Raw genomic sequence first — 13,692 nt, 5'->3', positions numbered from 1 at the left:
CTTATCTCCAAAATTAAGAGACGAGGTGTTTGTTTGTTTATGAAATTTATTGAATTTTTTTTTTTTTCTTTTTGCCTTGTTGGGTGGTGTTTTCTTTGAGTCATGAAAGTGAGAGAGAGAAAAAAAGGAGAAGCTGACAACCTGTGTGATGGGTAGTGTCGGAGTCTGAAAAGCCAACGTTCCTTCCCTTTAGGAAAAACCCCAAATATAAAAAATAAAAAGATGAAAGAATAATCCTAAATATATTCAGAGAGAGATTGAGAGGCAAGCTAGGAAGATGTCCTCAAGTCCGGGGTTAGGGTCTGACTAGATAAGGGTTGAGCCCTCTAGTTAATCTCAGTCCAGTTCGGTCTTGTGTTAAGTTATGTTTTACAATTTATTGATTATATTTTGTAATTTTTGTTCAATATCTAATTATATATTGGTTTATCTAATAAAAATATTAATTATCTATTGAACAAAAGTATTTAAAAAAATTTAAGATTGAACCAAGTTTTTTAACCCAAAGAAAAGTCTAATAGTTAATTAAATATGAAACAAACCAATACCCAATCACATGAGACTGGTCAATCAAGAATTCAAGATCGACTAGGTCCTTACAAAAATAAGGGTCAATCAGGGTCAACTCAGCCCAACCAAATACGATCAGGGTCAATCAGAGTCGAGATGGGTTAGGTTGAGCCCGACAAGATTGGCCTAGGCTGAGATAACTCAGCCCAACCTGACCCTGTTTCACCCCGACTACCAAATGACACACACCCACTCTAACCCATTCAAACAGGATAAACAATACAACACCCAAAGGTGTCAATTGGTTTGATTCTAGGCTATCGGTCTAGTATCTTAATGGTTCCAGTCCTAAGAGGTCAGGATTGGAACTTGACTAATAAGCTAATCGGTTCTAAACTTGAGATCCATGATCATTAACTAATGGGAAAATTACGCATACACCCTCTGTACTTTGCGTAAAATAATAATAAACTTGAAATTTCAAAAAACACACTTATACACCCCTTCTATTTTCAAAAAAATACAAATTTAACAATCCATTGGCAAGTAAACATTACATGATGATGTGGGTTTTAAACCGGAGATGAAATGACTATTTTACCCTTATCTTAAGCAATGGGTGAAGAGATTCTCCCTTCTTCCATCTTCCTTCCCAAATCTTTAAACTAAATGGTAGAGATCCAGTATTGGTTGAAATACCTATTGACGTGCATGAACATATGGATTCGTGAACATAACTGAAGGGTATTTGAATATATAAAATAAAAGGATTAAAGTACTACTGGCTAGCTATGTTCCTCTTTTTTACTAGGCTCATTAACAGCCTAACTGTATGACTTAATTTTTATTTGGGTACATTGGTTTTACCTTTAATTTAAGGAGAGAGTTTATGTGCTTCTCATCTTTGGGTTAATGGGTAGGGTTGGATGTTCCGTGGGAAAATTATCTTCTCGAGTTCCCTGCCCGGCCAATTTGGCTCGATCTTCTCCTATCATGGTGGAAGTTGGAGGGTCCAGTCCAGCAAAACAAGAGGGGGTTTTGGTCATTTCACAGGTAGGACCCAAGTGGACCCCCTGTGAAATGACCATACCCCCTTGTTTTTGTTGGGTTGGATTCTCCAGCTCCCGCCACGGTTGGAGGAGAGCCAGATCCCTGCCCAGCCCAATACCTCTAATAAGGGGGGTGGACTCCACCCGGGTAGGGGAAGGGTGGTCATTGCGCCCCCTATTAGAAGCATTGGGGAGTTGGGCCGGGCAGGGAACTGGAGGGGATAAAGATCCGTCCCCCCCTGGCTCCATGTTTTCATGATATGATAAATAATAAACCAAATAGCTGTCAAGTAAAAAGTTTATGCATTAAAAAGGGGTGGGGGATTTTCTTTCATTGGAAGCTTAAATGTTGGGGAAAAACAGAACAATACATACTCTCAAACTGTCTTTGCAATATGTAGCTAGGTTTTGATTAGATATCAAACTAACTTCTTAAGGTTAAAAAAAAAATTACTACTGATGCCCTAACTGCAATTAATGAATCTGTTATGGATTCATATTTAAATACAAAATAGAGTTGAGCTACCATCCTGCATAAAAGCTTTTTAATATTTAAATAAGCAAAGTATAGGCTGGTGATAATGATATTGATTGTATTCAATAAGGATGTCCTCTAATCTCAATACAATTTTATAAATAGTATGGATGAGTAGAGATTTATTATACAAACATTTAAAAACTAAATAATAATATATAATGATTACATGCCATCTAGGCTAAAGGAGACCAAACTTAAAAAGAAGAAAGAGATAGAAATGATCCGAGCAGGGTCCACACAGCATAAGTAAGCCACTTCCTTTGATATATACATCTGCGTATCTACATAGATAATGATTATTGAAATGTATAAATAATAATTTTGCATCATATTAGGCTATTCATTTATTTATTTATAGGAAAAAGAATCCTGCACAGCATCCCCTGCACCCAAGGTTTAAAGCATTGGTATCGAATATCGTATCAGAAAGGTGATTTTATCAGATGTATCGTATCATATTGGAGAGACGCAATATACATTCTTATTGAATTGAGTACATGCCAAAGTATCAAATTCTAGCAGTTAATTTGTAGTCTATGAGATATTAAAGTGAGTGTTTATTACTAATTATTGGATATTTAAAGATTATCCTTTTTGAACAAGTAAACTAAGTTCTTCCTCCCAAAAAAAAATTTATTTATGCATGTAAGGTATATATTCCTCGACCCAATGGTTGTACATGTATATCCACCACTCTATTGCCAATTAAGAAAAGAAAAAAAATCCAACTCTAATAAATAACAAGCGAAAAGTTATCAAGTCAAGTTATTGTATAAAGATTAACTAATTCGAAATATTCTCCAGTCGGTTGACTTCTCAGAGGAATTTTGTAAATTGGTTAAGGAGATGCTGATTTCATTATCTACTATCGATTGTAACTTTCTTGTTTTTAGTACATTTGTTGATGCGGGGCCTGTCCTATTTTTGTCAGAGGCCTCTCATTTCTCTCTTTAAACCTGTTTTAGAGGGGTTCTAGGTGATAGGCTTTTTTCTTTTTCTTTTTTTCATTTACTTATCAAAAAACAAAAAAAATTCTAGAATCTAAACATTTGAAATGTACCCATTAGGTCATAGAACAATACTCTATAGAAATTAAACCCACCAATAGTGTGAACTAAGAATCAAATGTTTGACTGATCCCTTATCTGTAATATTTATGGGAAACTATATATAGTTTGACTAATTGATTGTTTTAAATAAAAAAAAGTGAGAAGAGGAAGAACGAAGTAGGAAAATCACCAACTATTTTTATATTTCTATTTCTAATAATTTAATAAAATTTGAGCTTAGGCATGAGAAAGGATAGATAAATATAAAAAAGAAAGGTTCTACAAACCTAAAAATAAATCAAAGCATATTCAATAATTCCTTAAGAAGTTATAAAAGGAGAAGAAAGAAAAAACTCAAGAAAACAAAATGGTCTTTAAGAAATAAATAAAGGTATAAATACATTGAGCAATGAAAGAGAGGTCCAACAAGTGATTGACTAAGAAAGAAAATAACAACATTGTCAGACAAGATATTACAAGTGAATAGTTAACATCATGGGATTTGAATTTATATAATTATTAATTAAAGATTGTTTAAAAGAAAGAAAAAAAGTAGTTGGGATAAGGCTTATTGAGTTTCATTGAGTTGTTTTGAGGATGACCATTCAAGTGACTACTTACCTTTCTAAATCTTGCTTTTCACCTGCATCCATCAAATTACTTATTTTCTTTTGAATTGAGTGGAAAATTTTAATAGGGGGGATGGACCCCACCCAAGCAGAGTGTTCGGGCAGGGGTAGGGTAGTTATTGCGTCCATCTTATTAGGGGCACTGAGGAACTGGACCGGACAAGAAACTGGAGGGGATAAAGATCAAAAGATTCTTGTGTAATACAGTTTACAATCCTCCACATATTGCCTTCACAAGTCTATAATGAATAAAAATCTTCTAATTTGGGAAGAAATAAATGTCTATAAAATGATGATAGAATTCCAAAGATTTTAACATTAATTAATGAAGACCAAGAGAAAATGCATTTGAGAAATAGAATGGGATTGAAAGAGATAGTTAGAAATAATTGAAAACAATCAGAAAATAAAGAAACAACTAATTAAGAGTTCATCATGGTATGACCACCGAAAGTTGTTGTCACAAATAATATGGTTGAAGTTATAAATCTAAAGTGGAGACTTGATAAATACAAAGAAGTAATTTATTACAACTAACCACATAAAGCCATGGATTTGTAGTTTTTGTATAAAAAATATTAGTAATTTCAAAGATTCTTACGTCTTGCTCCAAGTATGACGTCGAATAGAACTGTTTGGAGGAAAAGGATCCGCGTTGCTGACTCTGGTTACTGTGATTAAGACTGATTTCTTGTTGTTGTTGTGTTCATTTTGTTCGTTAGGATCCATGTAGTCGATCCATTTAGTTGGGATAAGGCTAAGTTGTTGTTGTTCAAGAAGATTCTTGCGTTTAAGATCTTTCTACGCATGTAGTTGGGATAAGGCTAAGTTATTATTGTCGTTTCTTTTTAATTTGTACTAGTGAAGGAAAGAGGTATGCTTATCGTCTTAAAAGGTTGAAACTATTGCTATTGCGATCGTGGAAGGATCTTAAGCAACTTTTGTCTTTCACCAAAAAAAGATTTGCAATATCATCATCTTCTCAAGTAAATGCTTAATTAGGACAAATTAAAAATCTTGAAGGCAACCTATGAAAATGACTGACTAAAAGCTTAATGAGCTCGATCCATAAAGCTAGGTAACACAACATCCTTTTCTGAGATAAATTATGATCAACCATGTAAAGGATAAAATAATTATGCTTATGAATATGAATTGGATAACCAGCCTTTTTGGTTTGTATAAGTTTCTAGAAACAATTTTTTCAAATTCAAAAATTGCAAAAGATTGCCCTTGTTTCCTCTTTGGCTTAGGAAGCTAAAGGATGGATTCAAATATTTTTTGAATCTCCACAAAATAAAAATTGAAAGAGTCTATGATTTAATGTTAAAACACTAATAATGAATTTTATCCAATAAACCTTTATAAATTACTCTTTTAAACAAAAAATTTCCAGAAATTCCATGACAAACTCTAGTTCTTATTCTTAATGACCCAAAAGGATGTCTTTTCTATATTACATATCCAGTTTGTAAAGTTTGTTGTGTTAAGAAAAATGAAAATCATGTGAAACAAAATCATGGGTTTGCTATGTGGAATTTGTAATAAGCTCAAAAGAATAAGCAAACAACATTTAACAATTAAACACCATACACCCCCCCTCCAAAAAATAATAATAATAATAATAATAAAGAATATAATAAATCAGGATTGGAAAGAATAGGTTTTGACAAGAACTATACATGCCTTACAACTAGTATATATAACATGAAAATGTGGAGGAGGGATAGACACTATCCTATTTTAGATCGGGCAGGACAGTAATCTGGTAAAACATGAAATGTATACTAGAAAAAATCAACGAGATAGAAAAAAGAAAACCGCCTCTTTGTGAAAGCAGGGGTAAGATTGCGTACAATATGACCCTCCCTAGACCTTGCAGTGGCGGAAGCCTTATGCACTGGGTACACCCTTTTTTTTAATAAAAAAGGAAAAATAAAATTGGAGCCTCACCCTTTAATTATGGGCACTGGTGCATATAAGTTGTGTCTCCATGCCGAGGGCACTTCAAAGAAATAAACTAATGAAAATGTAGAAAATTGGTCAAGCTCTGACTTGGTTCCATAAATGTAGAATAATATCTAATCAAAGATCTAGATATATGTAAAGTATGGATTCAAGCATATGTCAGGATTTAGATATTTAATCAAACAAAATCCAAACTTTGATTTCAGTTCCCCTTACATGAAATTGAAATTTTCCAAACTTTTGGCAAATTTCAAAACATTGTTTTATTTTGAAATATTTTTTTTTAGGTGGGATGTTAAGGTTTAAAATTGCTTAGGCAACCATAAAAATACCCATAAAATACTAAAAAAATTTTTAAAAATAAATATTAAAATTAAAAAGAACTAATTGCTATTTTTGTTTTTTTAGTGATAATATTCAATTTACCCAACTTGAAACTACCTAAATTAATTTCAAAAGAAAACGTTCACAATAATAAATATAGTAGAAAGAACATTGTCTGGTCGCATGGATCCTGTGCCCAGCATAGGAGTACAAAAAATTATTGTTTTACTCCTTATGACATAAAAAATCCCTTTCATGTTGATGCCCTTTTGCACGTTCTCATTCGCCCCTTGTGCTGGTGCAGAAGCCACACGATCAAACAACAATCTCTTACCCTAAATAGATTCACTAAATTCATGAAAACATGATGTGATTTATAGCTTCATTTGTTTCATTTTGATTACCTTTAATTCTATTCCATCAGAAATTGAAATAGTAAAAAGTTGATTTTCGATTTTCAATTTTTTGATCCACCCAGACAATCACTTTTTTTTTTTTAATATATATAAAAAAATATGGATCAATTAAGTATCCTAAATGTGCATTATCCTCTAGTTTTTTGTTCTTCCAAATATGCCTTGTTATACTTTTTTCTAACCATGAGAAAGCAAAAGGATTAATAAAATAATTAATGATTAATCAACAATATGAGAAAAGAAGAAAAAGTAAACCACAATTAGGGAGTCAGTCTCTCTCTCTCTCTCTCTCTCTCAACAGCCAAAGCAACAAAAGTAGAAAAAAAGGAACCTTTTCACTTTGTTAAAACATAAAAAGTCAAAGAAAGTCAAACAGTTGGCTTCATATTGACTTTATTTATCCTAAAAATCCCAACTTTCCCAACTCAGATTAGGAGGGGGCATCTTCTCTGTATAATCTTTTACCGAAAGGAATCTCGCACGTGCCATCCCCACCACCACACGATACTACAAAGAAAGACTCGAGTGCATATGTGGTGGGTTCCACCACCTTCCTCCAATCTCAGCCACTCGATCCAGTTCTCTCTGCTCTCTGCTCTCTTAAAAGCAAAAGCTTCCTATGTCAGACCTCTTCCTCTTCCTCGTGCAAGTATATCATGACATCACGCATCTCCCTCCCTTCCCCCCCCCCCCTTATAAAAAAGACAAAAATAAATAAAAAAGGTTTTTACACGTGTAAGCTAGTTGTCCACTAGTGCGATATTGCCGTTAAAACGCCCGTTAATAAGATTCCCCGGCAGAGAACGCTCCAACCAAGACCATTCAAACACAAGAAACGTCATCATGACGGTCATAATTTTTTTTTTTTTAAAAAAAACAAAAAAACGTCAAAGCTGAGAAAGAAAGCAAAAGCTCTGTCACTGATCAGATGCTTTCCTTTAAAACCCTATTAAATCCCTATTAAAACCTTTCTTCTTCTTCTTCGAGTGACCATCGTCTAGGGTTGTCCCATGTGAGAGTATAAAAGACAAAAACCCCACAAAAATGCATGCCACGTGGCATACGTCAAGAAAGAGATACTGATTGATTCTCTGATCCTCCACTTGAAAGTGGGTCCCACTCTCATTGGCGATTATTGCCATCAAGCTGGCAATGGCAGGGTTTTTTAGGATTAGAGAGGAGAAAAAGAATAAGAAGAAGAAATTTGGATGACCAATTTAGGGCTGGGCTGGGTCAGGCCTGATTGGCCCCACAAGGTTCCAAGGGCCTCAGCTAGCCCTATATTTCTAGCATGGCTAAGCCATAAGATCTGGCTTAATTCTTTGTTTTTATGTAATTTAGTGTTATAATGAGTAACAATCTTGCACTAATTAACCTTCTCAATTAAAAGATGGAAAGGAACAATGTAAGCTGCTAATAAGATATTTATAACTAATAATCATTAGGAAGAGATTTTGTTTATTATAAGAAACTATTAGTTTTAAGTAGTTGCTATCATTATGAGGCGGCAGCATCCTATGTAATAAGGTAAATGGCTGAAAAAAGTGGAACGTAAGAAAAAGGGGGTGGGGGGGAGAGGAGGGACACCCTAAAATGACTTATGCATTAAAGTGGCTTTACTTAAGATTACAAGGAATAACAAAGGTCTTAAGCAAAACTCCGCCGACATTTGCTACTGGTCCCAAGCCTGGATAAAGGAGGAGGGTTGATGCATCAGATCGGCAATTAGTACTTGAAAAACTTCAGTCTTGGTGTGTCAGATCAGCAATCTGACACCCTAAAAAACCCTAGCCAAATCTTTTATCATGAATCCTAGAATCTTATATTATCAACGTTATGCTAGGGTATTCCCCATCAGAATAAGCGATGAGCTACACTATGATCTGGGTGTAATGAAAAGTTAGCAAAGGTTAGCTAGGGCATCCCTTGTAAGCAATGCGTCGTATCGAGGGCAGTCAGATGCAGTGACAAGTAAACAAAGATTCTTGCCCCGTGGACGAGTGCAGGTAAAGAAACAAATTGAAAAGCATAGGATTACATTAGCATCTTAGATCATTGGATCTTTTGGATAAGAGTCTAGAATTGGTATTATGAGAAGAAGAAGGATTAACATAGCCTGTATTCAAAAGACAAGATGGAAAGGTAAAAAAAGCTATGGAGTTGGACAATTTTAAACTTTGGTATACGGGGATAAAAGTTATATATATAAGTGGAATGGGCATAGTAGTGGATAAAGATGTAAAGAATAATGTGGTGGATGTTAAAAGATTTGGAGATAGGATTTATCCATCAAGTTTGTGTTGGAGAAATAGGTTGTGAATATAATTAGCTCTTATGCACCCCAAGTAGCAGTGGATGAAAGTAGTAAGTTACAAATTTGAGAACACATGAATGGATTAGTGCAAAGTTTTAGTCAAGGAGAAAAGATTATTATAGGGGGTGACTTGAATTGACATATTGGGAGAGATCGTAAAGGTTATGAAGGTCTACATGGAGGATATGATTTTGGACAGAGGAATGAGGAGGGGATCTCAGTTTTAGATTTTGTTATGGTTTATGATTTATCCATTGTAAATACTTACTTTGAAAAGAGAGAAGAACAAAGTTTCCTTTAAAAGTGGGCATCATAGTAGCCAAGTAGATCTCTTCCTAATTAGAAGGTCCGATAGATTGTTATGTGAGGACTGTAAGCTTATACCAGGGGAAAGCCTAACCATAAAACATAAATTAGTGGTATGGATGTGTCTTATTACACATGATCGTATGAAATGTGAGCTTATTTGCCCTAGGATAAGGTGATAGAACTTAAAAAAAAGATACCTTGAAATCATATACTGATAAAGAGGTCGAACAAGGAAAGTGAGACTGTAAGAGAGACATTAATATGATTAGAAATGAGATAACAAAATTTTTTTTGCTAGAAGGTCCATGAATAATCAATTAAGGAAAAAAAAATGAGAATTTACAAGATTAACGTCTAGGTAAGGAAAAAAAATGAGAATGTACAAGATTAACGTCTAGGCATACCTAGACGAATACAAAAACATAAATCTGGGGAATGAAGTCCTACCTTTGGCAATGCCATCAGCAGGAAGACCTTACCCCACTCCCTAGATAAAACAAAATCTAGACCTACTCAATGCATCAAACTGAAGATCATCCTGAATATGACTAGGGAAAGTAACCATTTCAGCCGAGAAACCATGCCTCACCGTTCCTTAGTGTAGACGTTGAATTTTGTCTCCCCCGGTGATGACGACAACATGACACAAACTGATCTTTGTATCTCTTTCTCGAGAAGGACTTGCTTGTGCATAAAAACCAAATCACCCTTGCATCTGTAATGATGATAATGATCATGTAAAGACTTTTTTTATCAATGCTAAAGGAGGTACTGTTCACCCTTTTTTATGAAGTATAATATATATAATTTAATAAAAATTTAATAACGTGATGAATATAGGTCTTGGACATTAATTGAGGGAGGTGAACTTATGATAAAGAAGATTTAAAAAAAAAAAGAAAAAAGGAATATGTATACAGATATATAACAAACTCCTTTGAATCAAATAGTGTCTCCATTGTCGCAAGGCCTGGACAATAGCATAAAATTTGACATCATAGGTCGAATATATCTTTCGAACCTCATTCAATTTTTTCTTATAGAAGGCAATTGGTCTACCTTCTTGTCTAAGCACCGTTACAATGCCACATCACGGACTATATGTGGACTCTATAGATATATTTAAAAAGCATATGTAAGTATCATATGGATCGATTGAAAAATATTGTATATAAATTGTATGAAATAATTGAAAACCCACATATGATATATGGCTTATAGCTCAACATTTTTTGGTAACTGATGCATCTATAAAAGAGGCATTGTACAAGTCAATTCAATTCAACTCAAACTTATCCCAACTAAATGGGGTTGGTTATGTAGATTCTTACCCTCCATATTTTATAGTATGATTCATCAGTTTTATATCTCTATAGTTGTAACCAACTCTGAATATCACATTTATTTTTATAAATCGGAATCAGAATGCTTATCCTTCATTCATTTGGCATTTTCTTTGTGCTCATAATCTTATTAAATAACATGATTAGTCGAAATAAAAATTCATAGATTCTTAAGCTCTTACATGAAAGAAGAATTGTTTGGATGCAAATTGCACTCATTTAGGAGGGATATATATTAATTGAGTTAGGGGTAAATGGTTGGGACTGTCATGGCAACTACCCTGGTTTGAGTATTAAGAATATTAAAATCTATGGTAGAGAATAGAGATTTCAAGGGATTGAAGGAGGTCTTAAAAGAATGGATTTCAATGGTTGATCAATCTATCAGATGGCCCATGGGAGTTAAGTATGCCAGATTGTGTTCCATTTTGTTGTGTCATTGTTAGGGAAGGATTAGGGAGACACTTATCAATTCTGACATGGAATGACCAAAATACCCTTATTAGTACAATAAGGGCTGTTTTCCTTCTTTTGAACAAGAGGTCTTCATGCTTCTTGAGCATTCTATGGCACTGTTGTGCTTCATCACTACATACTTATTCCCAACTTCTGCATTTGCCCTTAAACTTGAAAAAAAAAGTGGCCACCTATTGAACAGTGTTTTAATGGGAATATAACTTTTTTTTTCCCTTTTATGTTTTAAATGGGAGATAGGAATTTGAAGGGTATGAGTGATTGACCATTATGGACATGAGGAACATTGAATGACTTCTTTCACCTTCTAAAAAAGGGTAAACTTACTTCATGAGCTTTTTAAAATATAAACATTGTTTGAAGAGGCAAGCCACCATTAAGGAAGCATAAAATGAGATCACTAGAACATAAGATCATGACCCCCCCCCCCCCAAAAGAAGGAAATTTCACCTAAGCTTCTCTCTCTCTCTCTCTCTCTCTCTCTCTGTCTCTCTGTCTCTCTGGTCATGTTATGAATAGTTTCCAATAGATGGGAGATAAGGACAGAAGATGAATGGAAAATTAAGAGGAGGGAATAAGCCAAGAGGGACCTTAGTGAGGAATTTTGTTGGGATTGAGATGTTTCCAAACACAATATTCTGTGATTGTCTTGTCTCAAATGGGTCTCACCAATTGATAATTAGTTTTCACATTGTGTGTTGGATATCATTGTTTTTTTGAAAACACAAATTGATTCCATCCATATGTCTCTCATGTTGTCACTGCTGATAATATTCTTTCTTTTTAATCCTCTTTTATTGTCCTTCCCATAAAATTGATGTGTATATTGCTAGGAAGGATATATAGAAGAGATAACTCTCAAAGACCAGCTCATCATCATCTAGAACTCTTCAATACCTCTTTATAGATTAAAGCAATCTTATGCTATCTATGATAAAGTAACATAATTTATGTTCAAGTAATAATAGAGAGAGAGAGAGGAAAAACCCATCTAATAAGTTGATAAGAAGACAACTACAATGCCAGCAAGGAATATTATTCTTTTCACCCCTGAAGACAAGCTTATGAGACATGGTTGTTTACTTGTTATTACAAGGCATACCCATTGATTATTATTTGGTTTGTCAAACCCATGGAACCTTGTTTACATTTTCCTTTAAAGATCGACTCTGTTAACCAGGTTCTTTGTTGGTCCAACCAGGTTATAGTTGGCCCTGAGGTTTCTGGCTGTTTGGACCCTATTAATCTTGATGGGGAATCTGTGTACTGAGCCACTTTGTGAGAGACTTAGTCATGTTTAAAAGTTGAAAATATCCTTGATCCTTATCATATGTAAAAGGAGGCCACATATTTTCATGAAATAAAAAAAGGCCAAAAAACCCTCACCAGTATCAAAGCTGAGGCTGTCAAAACCTAAACCGAACCGGTATAACCGGTCTGGACTGACCCAATCAAGCCCGATCCAACCCGAAACCGAGGCCTTATCGGTTCGGCTTTGGTTTACGGGTTGGAACATCATTCGGTTTCGGCTCAATTCTGGCTAAACCGACGGGCCACTGATAAGACTGAACACTAAAACCAACCTCCAAATCCTAAAAGCTCTACCTAATCCTTACCCAAAACCAGCCTATACCTGAATTTCTAACCGAGCCAAACCGATATCACAAACCGAATCGAAACAGAAAAGTCCTTATTGGTTCATCTCGGTTTCCCTGAAACTCACACCGAAACTGAAAAACCGAACCAAACCGCTCGATTAACACCCTTAATCAAAGCCTATTAAAAGATGCAATGGTCCAAGAGAAAAAAAAAACCCATCTAGTTAATATTCATGGGTATGCCATTAATATATGCCCCTTACCCATATCCATGCATTGATATGATCCCCACTTCTGCGGTCACTCCCTTATAGGGTTGGTTAGTACTAAAGTTTTAATTCATTTATTATGGTTTGGGGCCCTTGACATCATGACTTTTGATCAAATTTTTGGGTACAGAGAGAAGGTCCACAGTCATCATCGCTTCATTTCATAGTTCAAACTCTTTTAGCATTTCTTGTTTACATTCACTGTAGCTTGACAGTAACCCATGTTGTTAATCATTCAGATTTTAGTATTTCAAAACTACATTTACTTGTATCCGACATGGGCTGCAAAAGACTACCCCATTTCTTTAATTTTATTAGATTATGTCATTATGTTCATAGGCCCCAAGTTTTATTCCCTACCCTAAAGAGATCTCTAAAATCCCTCTATGGCAGACTTCAATTTCAATCTTAATTACTTCAATTTCAATCCGGGTTCTAAATGTCACTATGCCTAGTGAAGTATAACAATTCATTATTTTTTCACTTGACAATACATGGGTTAATGTATTTGATAGATGACTACACGTACATCTCAATAGCCAAATTTTAGTCCTAAGTAAGCAAGGAAAGTTACTCAAACTCTAATTCAAAATTTTAGTAAAATTACCAAAATGCCATTACATGGAGATGAAGATAAAATATAATATGGTATCTTTTTTTAATTTTAGCTACTTCCACTATTTCTTTTCTGGTCCTCTATCCCCATGTACTGCCATGTAGTAAATAATGAAACGTTATACTTCACTAGGCATAGTCACGGAGAAGGAAATTTTTTTTTATTTTTGAAGAATGTGTTGTGAAAGGGTTGAGGCTAGTAAACCTACCAATAATGCATTTTCTCATTAAAAAGAAAAATAAATCAAAGGACAAAGAAATAGAAAAGAAAAGAATGAAAGGGGGAA

The 13,692-nt window shown here is 34.5% G+C and overlaps 1 long non-coding RNA gene across 1 annotated transcript in view; it reads left to right on the top strand.

Moving 5' to 3' along the window:
- Positions 1-8,037: 8,037 nt before the first annotated feature.
- Positions 8,038-13,692, top strand: part of LOC122645699 — a 17,993-nt gene continuing 12,338 nt past the window's right edge. The window contains exons 1-2 of the long non-coding RNA XR_006330504.1: positions 8,038-8,048; positions 8,117-8,127. This is a non-coding gene — a long non-coding RNA (uncharacterized LOC122645699). The remainder of the gene's footprint in view (positions 8,049-8,116; positions 8,128-13,692) is intronic.

Source organism: Telopea speciosissima, chromosome 11 (genome assembly GCF_018873765.1).
Source record: "Telopea speciosissima isolate NSW1024214 ecotype Mountain lineage chromosome 11, Tspe_v1, whole genome shotgun sequence".
Lineage (NCBI taxonomy): Eukaryota > Viridiplantae > Streptophyta > Magnoliopsida > Proteales > Proteaceae > Telopea > Telopea speciosissima.
The sequence above is the reverse complement of the archived record's forward strand: the minus strand, read 5'-3'. Positions and strand labels throughout refer to the sequence as shown.